We start from the raw sequence: 14,128 nt of genomic DNA, 5'->3' as shown, positions 1-14,128 counted from the left end.
AATTCTTTTGTAGTGATAATAGATAATTGTTTCGAACCAACTCAAAAGGAACATAACTATGTGTTACCACAAGAATGAATAAAAATGCACTTCTTCTTATAATGCATTAAGAAGGCATTTAAGAAATTGAAAATTTTGAAGGTAATTGTTTTAGATCTAATAGAATAGATTTTTTTTTTTTTGACATGACTATCCAATTTAATTTAGTGAAATCCTTTATTCACATTTTTTTTATTTATTACCAAAAAACTTACGAGGTTAGGTGTTCTTTTCTTAATTCACCATTATATTTTAAAGCTTACTTTATACAATGTATTTACTGTATATCATTTTTCTTTTTAATCAGACTTCTTTATTTTTGAATTCTTGCTTTTCTTTTTTCTTTTCAGGTTTCCAAAAATCTGTTGGATAAAAATAGTTGAGAAAATGCTCGATCTATTAGCTACTTGAGGCCAATCCGTACAGTTCGTGCATTGATCTTTTATCATCTTTAACGCTCTTCACAAGTTTAGCACTGAATTCGTCATTTTAAGCAGGAAAAAACAACAAAGAAGAGTTTCAAGAACAAGTAAATCTTAGATTTTTGACCAAAAAAAAATGCAAGGATATCATCATAAAGAAGGAACATATACTTCCGCTCAAAGATATGCAGGCAACGAATGAGAGAACAAGTGTTGTATAGTGAATTTTATAGGAGTTGAAGAGAAATCACATGTGTAGTATATAAGGAAAGAATATTACCATATTTAATGATGAATATGTATAGTATCCGTTATACTTTTTCTCACTGCAAGTTCGTTCATTTGAGTTTCATAATTATAGTCCATCTTTGATGGAGAGAAACACAAGAGTCCTTGAGCACAAGGAGGTTCCTGGGGATACTATTGCCAAAAGAATGCATGTTTGTGTAGTATGAGCCCCTACAACAAGTAGGTTATTTTTAGATAAATACATCTCCTAATTTTATAGTTACTGTGAGAAGGCAGTGCCTTAGCAATTTTGATAAATCTAGCTTTGTTATGTAATTATTATTTTGGTGATTACTGAAATGCCTAATTATCAACAAAAAAAAAAAAAAAAGAAGAAGGGACCAGCATTATTTGAACTTCAAAAAAAGAAATTAAAGTAATGATAGAGGAATTTTGTTTTTTGGTGAATATGTATGATAACGGACTTCAACATAATTTCTGTGTACAAACACATAAATAATATTACTAAAGTTAATCAATATATCTTATCTAAGTAATTTTTGTTTTGTTTCTTTGCTGCAGTTAGAAGAATGTAGGTTCAATTTTTTCTAATTAATTAGCTTAAAAATATTTATTTTCTATTCAATGGAATATAATTTTTTTTCCTGTTTTTCTATGTCAAGAAATGTGTGATAAACATATTGGTTAATTCTAAGGAGATCTAATAAAGCTTATATATAGGGGAAAGTGATATTTAACTAGCGATAATTTTTGGACAATATTGATGAACACGATAATAAAACGAGTGTAGTTTATTTTTGAATTAAATGTGTTTTTACCCAAAATTTAATTTGAAATATAAACTTTCTAAATAGAACATATTGTATTTTTTGTTTAATTGAAAAATAAAAAATTATTTCTACTATAAAGTGGAATTAAGTTAGGAATAATAATTTGGAAAGCCTTATATATTTGTATATATACTTTTCAAAGAATATGAATATGAATTGGAACGGGTAATTAATCAAAATGCAATTATCTCCAGAACAAAAAGGTTGATATACTTAATACCTTTAGTTTGATCTGTATCTGTCCTAATTCGACCCTAATTAAAAATAATATTTCTGAAAAAAAGTAGCTAAAAAACTAGATTTCACACTTCTCTTTTGAACTTAAAAGCCGGATCACTTAAAAAAAAAAAGTGCCCATCCATGGTGGATGAGCTTAGGAGGAGTATTACTTGACCAAGCCAAAAAAAAAAAAAGGGGAGAACTAGAAATTGACTTATCAAGATGAAATAAATGATCTCCATAAAATTTTATTTTAAATATTGAAGTACTTAGAAGCATATTTAGAATAAATTTGAGTAATAATTTATCACGATTAATTTCATTTGACATCGACCGCGTATCGCGCGGGTACGAATACTAGTCATATTAATAATGATAGTGATTTTGATTTATTTATTTTTTTAAGTGGGGATTTTGGTGGAAGCAATGAGAGTAGACTAATTGATTACATTCCCATTTTATGTTTTGTGATCATTGCTGCCATTAAATAGCAGTCTTGCTAATTTTTCATTCTAGACTTCTCCAATCTTTGACCAATGATATAACAATATGATAAAATCCAAAATCCTTAAAAACAATCTATATTAACAGGTATTTATGAACATCAATTCAAAAGATTTATACATAAGATAGAAAGAAAACATTTATTTGCGCTGATTCTCCTTCAAACGCACTAGTCTTTAATTTTTGGCCCTCATATTAGTGATCTTTAATTTTTGTTCTTGTTACTTAATGAAAATATTCAGACCTGTTTCGAAAGGCATAATTTCTGTAATATTTTTATCTTCGGAAACTGAACTTTTGTCTCGCTCGGGCATAAACTATGTAGGAATTAAGTTATGCGGCAATAAGTTTTGTAGTATTTTTCAGATTATGTTGAGTATTGGAAGTTTTGCCTTGTCCAATATAATTTGTGTGGATGTTATGAAACATATGCCGAAGTTAAACGTAAACTATGCCGAGCGAAATCTAAATTTATGCCCTTTTTTCAGATTATGTTGAGTGTTGATAATTTTGTCTTGTCCGTCATAATTTGTGTGTATATTATGATACATATGTCGAAATTAAACGTAAATTACTCCTTGCGGCATCTAATTTATCATGCGCCAAAAATGCTAAAGGACAAAAAAAATGGGTCATTTGCACTTTTGACCCTGTTTTGTGCCGGTCTTTAGTTTTTTTCCCTACAAATGGGTTGGTCTATAATTTTTATCCTTTAAAATCGAATTTATACCAAGAGGGGGCATGAGTTACACATCATAATAGTCACAAGTTATGCCTGCTCCCTTAAAAAACTTATGCCCCACTAGGCATAAGTTCGATTTTGAAGGCTAAAAATTAAAAACGAGCCCATTTGATGGCCAAAAATTAAAGACCAGTCCATTTTAAGGACGGCCGTGCAACAAGATATAAATTTGGAAAGGATCCCAAGCAACAAAAAAAAAAAAACAGGTTGTCCCTATGACTTTAAGGCCTCATTTGTTTGCACTTAATGGGGATCTAAATCTGAATGGTTCAGACATTAGGCCATTAAGTGCATTTGTTTACATTAAGATCTAAACACTTATTTGGTCTGAATAGGTCTTAATCATTAAGATCTATAACAAAGTCTTAATACCATTAAGAGGTATTTTGTATGGATAATTTTTACCACCGGCTCCACCCCCGCCCCCTCCCACCACCCATCCCAACCCTCCACTACCCACCCCCCAACTCCCACCTACGCAACACTACCTACTTCACTCCCACCCCATAACCAACCTACCACCACCCACCTGAACCCTGTACTATAGCCACCCCAACCCTACCCCCCACTCACCACTACCAACTCCACCCCAACCCCACCTACTTACCACTACCCACCACCCCACCCCCCAAACCCACCCAACCCCCACTCCATTTACCATCCCCCACCCTCTCCCCACACCACCACCACCCACCTACCTTACCCCTAACCACCCCCACCCTACCCTCAGACCTACCCCACCACCACTTACAAACATTTTCATCATTACTAGTAAACATAAATGTTTCAATTTTTATCAAATAATATTTTTATTTTATTAAATTTGTATTTATTTTTTAAAATTTGATTACCTTTTTGTTTGGATTGTATATTTATTATGTTTAAATAAATATATTATGCACATTCAGATGTTGAAAAACAAACAGTCTTAATCATTTAGTGTTAAGATCTAGAGACAACGTCTTAATCATTCACTATGTGCATTCAGATTCAGATGTCTTAATCTTAATGAAAACAAATGAGGCCTAAGCCTGATTTTAATTAAGGCCCGACATCAACTTAATTTTTCTCTAAAATCTAAATATGGGAAAATTAATAATATTACTTAAGACTCTATATTACAAAATATAAGACTACTTTTCCTTATTTACAAAATATAACAACTTAATAACAAGACATATTAGATTTGAAAAAATTAAAAGCCACTCTTTTCTTCCCTTTTTCCACATTCTCTGTTTCATCCAAAACAGAGCCACCCCACTCTTCTTTTCCCCTTCTTCTCATTCTTTGTTTCCTTCGAGAACTCCACTACACCACCCTTCTCTTGCCCTTCTCCCCTTCTCTGACGTTTTCTTTGGCAAGTTCAGGCCACGCTCCGATGACAGATCTAAACAAAAATGATTTGAAAAAGTACAGATCTAGAAAAATACTGAGAGAATGAAGTCATTCTTCAAAGTTAGCAACATATACCAAATCATACAAAGTACTCAAAAATTCAACTATCAGATCGGGCAATATCAAGAATATGAAACTTTCTGTTATCTCAAATTTGATTATCGCACTTATGCGGATTCAAAACGAATAAAAATTAGGAAAATTAGCGGACTGATTGTTGATCTGTTGAAATTAAGTTTCTCTTCAAATTTCAAAGTGAGATTCAAAATTGTATTAAAGTTGTATGATAATTATATGTTGAGTTTGTATGAAATTTATTTTTTAAGTTTTATATGTTGTTGTAATTGTATTAAATTTGTATGAATATTGTATGAAAATTGTATATAATATTGTTATAGTTGTATTAAATTTCCTAAAACCTAACATGAGCTTTATAGAACATGTATACAATTATATACATATTTCATACCAAATTTTATACAGTTTTTATATCAAAAAATTATGACCGAAATTCTAAGCCTTGAGTTATACACATTTCATATCAATTTTTATACAATTTTCATACACAACAAATGTGAGGGAAACTCTAAGCCCTAAGCAACATATACATATTTCATGCAGTTTTCATACACATAATACTGAGCAATATTTTCTACGTCTTGAGCAAAATATACACATTTCATACACAAATTTTTGAGCGAATTTTTCAAGCCTTGAGTAAAAAATTTTGTATAGATTTTATAAGAAATCTATTATTATATTCTGTAAACTAAAAAGTATCATCATATTTCATAAATATACCTATTCTTATGTATATATATCATTCTCCCGTTAAATATGGAAAAATTTGTCTACCTGCAGAAGGCCATATCCGTAACCTGACCCAAAACAAATTATCAAAAGACAACACAATAGAAATGCTCTTACTATTATCTTCCTTCACCACAATATGTAAATTAGAACAACACCAACAAAAAATATTTCATTTTACTTGGGTAACAGAGTTCAGAATGAAGTACCTGACAAGTATATACTTTTTTTTTCCCGTATATAATTAACAATCTTTATAAAAATAAAATATCTATATTTACCAATAATAAGTTAGAGATTTTGACCAAATATTTAATCTTTTAATACACTATTTATGACAAAAAATATCATATGAATATATATATATATATATGTTCATCATTAAAAGATTTTCCTTCGTTATACAAAGTGTGATTAAGCTTAGAATTTGATAATTAAACATGAAAAATAAGATTTTATGCATCTTTTGTGCCTATAACAACGAAATATTATTTAAATGTCAATGTTGTTATAGGTGTATAACGGTCATTCTCTATAACAACAAAAAAATTTCAGACCCAATGATGCTGTAATAGAGAGGTTTGACTGTACTATAAATCACAATACTCAACGGGTGCCAATTTTGACCCAAAATTATCCCTGAAGTACTACGAATTTGAACTAAATCATCCATCATATATTCCACTATGAATGTGCAATTTAAGGGTACTTCTAATCCTTAATTATCATCTTTATCCTACCAATCTTCTTTTCACAAGTTTTCTAGAAGTCTATTTCTTAATGTGAAAACAACCTCGTTGTTGGAAAGCAGGCCACCATATTTGCCAATTGATGACAAAAATAGCATTCTCACTTTGGTAGTATTAGAAATTTTTGAATAAATCATACCCAAACTTATTGCTTTGGTGGTTGAAAAAGGTTTCAAGACTCCTAATATCTTTTGAATCTTTGAGACGTAAAGCAGAGACTTAACCAAGTTTGGAGACCTTTTAGATCTTCTTTTGATTTCATTTCATATTTTCTTTCTCCAAAGTCTATACTCCTGCCTCTATGCTAACCTTCGAGGAGGTGGATCCATGTACAGGAAAAGGCCGTAAAATATAAATAACCACTTTTCAACCCCTTTAGTTGCGCAGTCAGTGGCTATTTTTTCAAAGATAAGACCTAAAAGAGTGGACGCTATAAAACAAAAAAAGTGGAGATAACTCTATGTTTATCCAATACACTAGTTCTTTGACATGGATATTTTGAAAGTGGCGGATGCTACATTTTTTTTCAATGTATATCTTGTTAGGAATGTATATTTGGGTTGATTCATCTCTTTTTAATTTATTCGGGTCAATTTAATACATCTCAAAAATCAAGAAACGAACATAATTAGCATCTTAAACAAGGAATCACACCCATTAACAACAGAAGTAAAATCAACATTTTCACCAACGGACTTGCATCTCTTATGTATATTAAAAAATGAATTTACACAAGTAAAATAACATCGGAACTACACCAACCAAAATAAGAAAAATAACAGAAAAACTCTTCAATAGGTAAATACACCCATAAGTAAATGTAGAACTCAAAAATAAATCATAAATTTATGTTCTTTCTAAGCAGTACTTATAAAATTTCCATCACAATTTAATTAGTAAAGTGATTTAAATTGAATTTAACAATTATAGAATAGCATAAACTTTTATAATACACTCCTTCCATCCATTTTTATTTGTCCATTATACTAAAAATATATGTCCACTTTTACTTGTAAGTTATATAGTTTGAAAAACCAAGACATAATTTATCATTATATACCTATTTTACCCTTATTAGTAAGTACTCCAATTCATTTCTCATTTTATTTATTGCTTATTAAGAGTGTCCTTAGTCAAATATAGACAAGTAAACATGGACGGAGGGAGAAATAAACAAAAGAAATTATAAAAAAAAAAAAAATTGATCTCAATCCAAAATTCCCATTGAGACCTAAGTTTTTCGTTTTAAATACTCACAGATTTGAGATTAAGAGAAATGCTTAATTTAAGGGATTTTGAAGCTTCTATTTGTGTGTTCTCGCTAGAGATCACAGATAAAATAATAGAAAAGAGGAAAGACAATATAAATAATAAAAAGATAAATAGAAAATTGAGAGAGCCGAAAAGTGAATTACAGGTACAAAGGAAGTAAAAAGCACAAAGAAAAATGGAAGTCGGAAAATGTTCAAGATAGATTCAAATTTGTGTCTACCAGCCGTGACACCTTTGTCTAATTTACGATTGGAGTGGCAAGATCATATATTTAACCTAATTTAAGCAAATTACAACATAAGTATATAAAAAATTTATTCATCTAGAGGGTGTCATGCCATCCCCACCCTAAAGGGTGGATCCGCCCCCGGATACAGCGGATCGAAACCGCAATGGTATCATATAACATTATTTATCAAGTTTGGCGCAAGTCATTTGAGTGGAGGGAAACCCAAACCTAAATTTTAGCAAGATCTTTTTATTCAAGTTAATTGAATTTATGATCATTGATTTGAGTTTTTATCACCTTATATTAACCACTTCCCCCGCCTCAAAATAAGTGATGTTTTTACCTTTTCATTTTGTTTCAAAATAAGTAGTGTTTCACAAAATCAAGAAGGCATTAATTTTTTCTTGCAATTTTACTCTTAATTAAATAAGTGGAGTTTTACATAATCAAGAAGTCATTAAAGAGCTACTACTTTTTTCTCAAGACATTTGATTAAGAGTAAGTAAAAACACTTCTTACTTTCTAAGAGTGGATAGTTTTCTTAAGGGGTGTGCCCGAGAAAAAACACTAATTATGAAATGGAGAGAGTAGCAAATATCAGCAGCTAAACAAACATTTCATGACATGTTATATTCATTGTAATTTGGTGAAAATTGATTGCTCAATATGCATTTCTTGCCGGACGTTTCGCTCATTATACTAAAAATAGGACACATACATTATGTATAATCCAAAAACAGTTTTTGAATTTAAAGTGATAAATGGCGTTCCCACTTATCTTCGGCTTTTGAAGAAGATTATAAACCATATTGAATGTCAAGAAGCAACTCTTTATGTTTTCTTTTCTTGCTTCTCTACATGAGGCATTAACATCATTATATAGTCATGTCTTCTTTATTTAAATTGAGATTGGACTCTTACAATCCCGATCTTAATAGTAATAATATACATAAGCATGTACTATGTAAATGTTTAAATCTTAAACAATATGAAATTGAATTCTACACGGTCTCTCTGTCATCCCCTCAAGCTAGACATTGACAATGATACAACTCCAAACTTGTTTCAAAGTCTATGTGAAGATTGTTGTTTGATGGTTCATTGTTAATGCAGAGATTCCTTATGGAGTTTCCGGTTGAGATTGGTAGGATTGTGGTTGTTTCTTCCATAAATTTGGCATATATTTAATAGTGTTTGAGAGCTTTTCTGATTATTTTGGAAACCAAATTAATTACCTTCCCAAATTATCCACCAATGATGTACGTGTTGAACTTGGGTTGGAATTAAACTCTTCCTCATGCTTGTCCTCTCTGGGCGTGAAAAATCATGAGTTGATCAACATGATCCTTCTCGCGCTATCTTCTTCTCTCATATCGTACCCTCGCATTGATTAACAAATTAACTGAGTGAAGATTGGATATGAACAGTGGCGGAGCTACCCATGCCCGAGGGGTATCAAACGACACCCTTTCATCGGAAAATTACATTGTATAGATAGGTAGAATTTTGGTTTTATAGCTATATATACCAGTGTTGACACCCTTTGGCACAAACTGAAGGTTTAGCTCAGTGATTAAGGGGTTGCAAAAATTCCCTAAGGTTCCATGTTTGAACCTGGGTTGTGATATATCTATATTTTTTTTTATACCCCTTAATATGAATCCTAGCTCCGCCACTGGATATGAAGTCTTGCCTAGAATAACAGTCCTCAAGGTTTGTATTTGTTCTCAAGACCTTTGACAAAGTTTGTAACTAATATGCTATCTTCGTCTACAAGTTTGTGTATAGCTTTGAGACTATCACGTACAAATTTTATAGGCAAAAGTCATAGGTAACCCCAAACTTTGCCACATTTTTCTCTGGGGTATCTAAATCGAGGATTGTACCTATTGAGTACCTAAACCAGTACAAATCTGATCTCATTGGGTACTTTTTTCACAATAATCAGCAAAATTAAGAGAATGTATGACACTCTCCATGACGTGGTAACTTTGTCAAATGAAAACGTGACACGTGACGATGGGGGGGGGTCCATCATAATAATTAAAAAATAAATTATAAACCCTCCCCCCCAAAATTTTCATCTCCTTGGCCCCACCCCCACTGGCCGCTGCACCACCACTGGCCGCCACTCCCCCACCACTGGCCGCCGCACCACCACCCCAACCGCCGTCCCTCCACCCCACCAATAATTTATTCCCCTTTTCTTCTCTTATTTAGGTCTATCAATGTTTTTACAAAATCCACCAACCTTTAAAGTTCTTGCTAAATATAAGTTAACCAATGAAAGGTGAGACAAAAAAATGGTGAATTTCTATTTTTTCCGGCGAATAAGATGGTAATGCTACTTTTCAGATCTAAAAAGGATAAAGAAAATGGTGGTAAGAAATAACATCCAATTCACAAATTAATTTTATATAAATAATTAAAAGAAATAAAGTGTTATAATGAAGAAGAAGAAGAAGAAGAGAAAAAAAAAAAAGGAAGAACAAGAAGAAGAGGACGTACAGTGGAGGAGAAGAAGAAGAAGCAAAAAAAAAAAAGGGAAGAACAAGAAGAAGAGGACGTACAGTTGAGGAGAAGAAGAAGAGAGAAAAAAAAAAAAAAGGAAGAACAAGAAGAAGAGGAGAACGTACAGAACATTTTGCGCCAAAGGGAAGGGGTGGGGTGGGGTCAGGGGAAAGACACAGGTGGGTTAATTTTTATTTATTAATCTATTAAATTTTATTTAAAATAAATAAAATTTTAATCAAGAAAAAAAAATTAAGGAAAAAAAGGGTTGTCCACGCGCCCAACAAAAAGTGGACTCAATTGCTGCGTCACGTAGGCAAAAGGTATCCAATGGAATCGAATTTGGATTGGTTTAGGTACCCAATAGGCACAATCCTCGATTTAAGTACCCCAGAGAAAAATGTAATAAAATTTAGGGGGCTATATATTACTTTTGCCAATTTTATATGTTCATTTACATGTTTTGATCACATCTTAATATTCTGAATTTGTTGCTTCAACTAAAATTCATTGTCCTTGCTAGTTTGTAGGTGATTGTCCTCCAGACTTTCGAAAATTTATTTGACAGAGGTGCAACCAATGATAAGAAACATTAACTCTTCAGTCATGGTTCCAATTAGCTAATTTCTCACCAAGACGTCTTTTTCTTCCCATACTATAAACTAAATTATGATTGGCATTTTCTTCTCCTTTTTTTTTTTTTTTACTATAATCTTAAATAGTGATTTCATCACAATAATTTCATCAATCAATTGGCTTATATGAGTCCTCCAAATAAAATAGTTTGAGGATTTCAATTTTATGGAACATACGACCATATCTTCCCTATTTAGATTGGAATTGTACTCTTACAATCCGAATCATAATTAAGACGTTTCTTTACACATGAAAAAGTTGATTGCTCATACTTTCATCTTTCCCGAAATAGGTAGGTAAACAACCAACACAAAAGAAATGCCCCCATTATTTTATTTCATTACTTAAATAATTTTACCCTTTACAGCACTTCGAGAAATGCTTTCAAAGCACGTGGCAAACTCTTGCCAATTTCTTTTTTTCTAGTAGTTCATTGTCACCAATCTATACACGTCAATGTGTCTTTAGAATAGTGCTATGAATTTAACGATACCTCAGCAAAAAAGAATAAAAAACTAGTTTCCTATATACATTATGTGGGCCAATATAGGGTTCTTTGAATTATCCATTGCACTTGTACACATGTGGTGCTAAGGTTAGCATCAAATTTAACAACATCCCGTCCAATATTGGTCACGTGTTCTTCGCGTGGGTGCTTAAATCATCGCATTTACAATATATCACAAAAATAAAAATAAAAATAAAATTTTTAAAGAGAAACTAAAAAAGAAGAAGAATAGGGGAAAGTTTCCCCTTTAAGAATGACACACTCTAGAAGGGGAAGAAAGTGTGTTTGAGACGTGACCTTCAATCCCAAGTAACTATACATAGAGCAGTAGAGACGGATTCAAAATTTAAGTTCCTTAGATTCTATCTTTAAAAATAGAAATGTGTATTTGGAAAGTGGGTTTAGGAAAGGGTAATTGGATCCAGTTAAATATATTAGGGCGGGTTTTAATGATAATTGTATATTTAAAATTGGAGATGGGTCTTTTGTTCCAGTGTCACCACGTGTCTATCCTTTTAATTTTGAACATGCATGGGCGAATCAGTCCAAATGTATAACAGTAGGGTATACTCAAAGGAGGGTATAGTTAAACTATTTTCGATAGTATATGGGTGTATTTGACCCTTTTTCGTTTTTAAAATTATGAATGTATTTTAGTGAACTTTTACATATAAACTTGTGTTTCGCATTTAAAATACTGGATTCATGATGAAGCAAGTGCCACGATGCTGCATCTTTCTCTGAAAACGTGTCTGAATTTTAGTTCGGAAAAGAAAAAGGAAAAACATCATAAACTATGCTTCTTCTATTTTTTTTAATTCCTGATATATTTTTTGTTAAAAATTGTTCAGATTTATATAATTAGCTCGTGAATTATCAATTACTTTTAAAATAAATTTATACAAATGTATGTATATATGAAAAGTCTATATATACTAAATCTTAAGCTTCTCCAAAGATTGTTAAGATAATGGAGTTCAAGAAAATTGTAGCAATTATTTTCAAGCAGTAATAAGGTCAAGTAAGTGTCTCTATTTGTTATTCAATATTTGTTCTGTCAAGCATTTGAGGTATTACAAAGAAAAGGAAACAACTTACATAAAGTTGCAAAATGATTACATGCCCATCGCTTTTTTTCACGTTTAGCTAGGTGATGGAGACTAGAAGAGAATAACATCAGAATGAAAATTAGCTTTTGTTAAATCAAGATCCTATATATGCAAAGATGAAAAAGGAATATAAAGTAATGAGCTTAATTAACTTTATGTTTGGAGCGATTACCCACTTTTGTTTTATAAATAAAAATATCTATTTGAACGGCCAAATAGAGAATAAAACAGTTCTTAACCAAGCCCTTAACGCGTTTTAAAATTATAAGTTTCTAGAGAACATGCCGTATATTTAAAGATAGCTTTATTATATATTTTACTCTATAATTTTCTTTTTTTACATAATTATACGAACGTCTGACACTTGGAGGTGTACTTTTCTAAGGAGAGTAAGATGATACTTAGGGCTCGTTTGGTATGATAGATAGAGAAAAATAGTCCTGAGATAAAAATTAGTATTACTTTATTCCACGTTTGGTTGGAAAAAAAACTTGAAATAACTAATTTCGGGATTAGTTATTCCGAAATTAGAGTTTTTTTATCCCACCTTGAGAGTGGAATAACTAATCCGGAATTAGTTATCCCGAGATAAGTTGTTTCCAACCAAACGAGCCCTTATGGTTAGGAAAAGATATTTTTTGTGATGACAACAGTATAACCATTTCTTCAAGTCATGATTAACTCTCCAAATGACTTGGCAAAATTTCTGCCTTTCACTATCAATCGTGACACTTCCTAATTTTAGGTATTAGTACATTCCTTCAGGACCTTACTTCACAAGAGGAAAGAAAATGACCTATGAAGTTTTGTTTGGCTTCATAATTTAAGTGAACAAATGCATATAGACAATCCAATTAACTTAGCTAAATTCACCGCCTAAGCACAAAAAGTCGATGCCTCTAGCTGCGATCATTTTATTTAGAGGACCAAAATCATTTTACGGGGTTTCATATAGTGTCTTTTAAAGTTATATATTGATGTAGTAAGGCTAACAAGGGGCCTTTTCTAGCTCAAATGGGAAAAAATCCATGTCGCCATTCCTTATTAAAAAAATCACAACAATTGTGCGCAAGTTATAACCTTTTAATTAATGTGTGTGAGGGGGTTGCAGGAGTAAAAAAAATTATTTGAACCCGCATATATGCCTATGACATTGATTGTTTTAATACAGGTATGGAATATCTCAGTCTAACGTATTAACATCATATTTCAAAAGCTATCGAATTACCCAAAAAAAAGTAATGAACTAGTTGCATTCTGCATCTTTAATCAAATTAAATGTCATGAGTTTTATCATTTGAAAATGATTTTTTTAGTTCACGGAATGGTTATGAAAAAAAAAAAACTATAAGACGTATATATATTAAAAGAAACGTTGAGAAGACCACCTCTGAGTTCCTATCCAATAACTACGTGACAAGATACTATGTGGAGCCTTGATTAACAATTTATGCAAACGGAGTCAATAATTTTCATGTGATTAGATCATCCAAAGCCCAGAAAGATACAAAAAGAATGAATACAAAATAATAGGGAGCGAGATGATAATGGTGACACAAGAATCTCATTCTTTCACGCTTTGTTAACGAGGTACTAGCTAGTAAACATCATATCAACACATAGCAACAACCAGAGGGAGGTTTACGTTGTCACAAGTCTTATCTAATCAAATCCATTAGGTATTAGCTAATACATTGACACTCTTAATCCCCCAAAATCTAGGTAAATCCTAAATTATGTTTGGTTCACGACATTAGTTTAAAGCAATAAATAGTTTAACCAAAAAGAAAATAAAAAATTTGACCATCTTGGATGTAGGATAACGTAAACAGATGGATTCACTATAAGATAAAAGCATTGGTCAACATAAGGAATTAAAAATTACTAGTAAAAAAACAAAATTA

Source organism: Lycium barbarum, chromosome 2 (genome assembly GCF_019175385.1).
Source record: "Lycium barbarum isolate Lr01 chromosome 2, ASM1917538v2, whole genome shotgun sequence".
Lineage (NCBI taxonomy): Eukaryota > Viridiplantae > Streptophyta > Magnoliopsida > Solanales > Solanaceae > Lycium > Lycium barbarum.
The sequence above is the reverse complement of the archived record's forward strand: the minus strand, read 5'-3'. Positions refer to the sequence as shown.